The 1,586-nt window shown below is 44.6% G+C and overlaps 1 long non-coding RNA gene across 1 annotated transcript; it reads right to left on the bottom strand.

Annotated features, from left to right (window-relative positions):
• Positions 1-410: 410 nt before the first annotated feature.
• LOC102192992 (uncharacterized) lies at positions 411-1,500 on the bottom strand. Its single transcript, XR_312600.1, has 3 exons — positions 1,435-1,500; positions 1,207-1,278; positions 411-858 (listed from the first exon to the last, which is right to left on the bottom strand). It is a non-coding gene; the product is annotated as an uncharacterized LOC102192992 (long non-coding RNA).
• Positions 1,501-1,586: the final 86 nt, after the last annotated feature.

Raw genomic sequence — 1,586 nt, forward strand, 5'->3', positions numbered from 1 at the left:
CAGTGGATTCAAAGTTCAGAGTTTGCATAAAGGTGGCTTTAATAAAGACACACTTACAAATAAAGTTTTTTTAAAGCTTTAACTCCAGAACAAACTGGAGAAACTTCTCAACTTTTAGTTTTCAGACGACGGCGCTCTCAACTCAGCACGCTCGCCATGCTGTGTCACTTTGTATCCAGACCTCCTGCTGGATTCTTCTTCATATTTCACACGTCTTTGCAAACTGTGAGGTCGCACACAACAAAACAGAACAGAGATGCATCTGTGCGGACGCTGTTTGATCCCAGGGAAATGAATGAATCGGACATCTGATCGGAGACCGAAGCAGAGTAGTGTTACTGGTCAGACTTGTGCCTTATAGAGCTCTTCAAAGTCCTGTTTCACTTTTTTCCACCCAACACACACGCACACACACCTGCAAATTAAATTTAATAAATAAGACGTACAATGTTGTAAGGCAAAGTTGATCGTGCACTTGTCACGATAAACAACAACATACATGGCAGCAGAATCACTCCCACCCACCAACCCTTCATATCAAGTTTTCAGATTGTTGCCTGCTGACGTCCTGATCTCGTACATCTACCCCCGATTTCTGCAGCAGGGTGAACTCTTTGTTCAGGGGGGTCGAAGCAGCAGGCTGGACCCACTGTGAGGTTTAGACACGCCAACTACAGCTGGAACTGATACAGGACGAGTCAGAGGCTCGGATCCAGCACCCAACCGCTGTGTGCCTCAGGACGTCCCGAGATAGCTCTGCAGCTTCCTTACTGTACTTCTGTCCAAAGAGCAAAGGTCAAAGTCAAACGTAGTGTTTGTAATGTGGAAGTGTCCGGTCTCTTCAATCAGGTTTACAATCTGCAAGACAGAAAGTGAGAGTGGTGGGCACAGGTCAAAGTAAAGTCTGCAACTATGAACTATTGTTCTACATTACTACTTCATCATTATTATTTCGTCTCAGGTCTAATATTTATTTTAAACAAGCAGATTTCTTCATCTGCTGCAGGCACAGCACGCTCTCAGCTGGCCAATCAGAAGAGAGCTTCGACCTGCGCTAACGTGTTTCCTAAACTGGTCGATTTAAACCGTGCGAATAAAATCTGAGATCTGAAAATCACTGAATTCAGCTTTTACATCTGACACGGAAACTTTGTAGAAGTGGTTTGTGTCTGATGGACGTGTCGGACACTGCTGACATCAGCTCACCTGTTGCAGTATGTGACCTTCTCTTAGTGTCATTAGTCTTTTATGCAGCTCCACCAGCTCATCCAGGTAAACCTGAAAAGCACACAGCAAACACGGCTGTCATGATGTAGCAGTGGCTGATGGTAACAAACCCCAAGACATAGCAACACTTTCCATATTTCAGAATATTTACTAGTCTACTCCACATTACACGCACTGTTTCTAAAAACCAAAGACACTCGTTCTCACCTTATCACACTCCATGCTTTTGTCGTGCTTGCTCTGCTTGGTGGGACTTTTTACTTCCACTATCTGACAGACAGAAGAGCAAAGAGTCACCCAGGGTCACGCACACACCGGGATACTGTGGCTTTCAATCATGCTGATCTAAGCCAGTATAT

Source organism: Pundamilia nyererei, unplaced genomic scaffold, assembly GCF_000239375.1.
Source record: "Pundamilia nyererei isolate P.nyererei 1_Seehausen unplaced genomic scaffold, PunNye1.0 scaffold03108, whole genome shotgun sequence".
NCBI classification, from domain to species: domain Eukaryota; kingdom Metazoa; phylum Chordata; class Actinopteri; order Cichliformes; family Cichlidae; genus Pundamilia; species Pundamilia nyererei.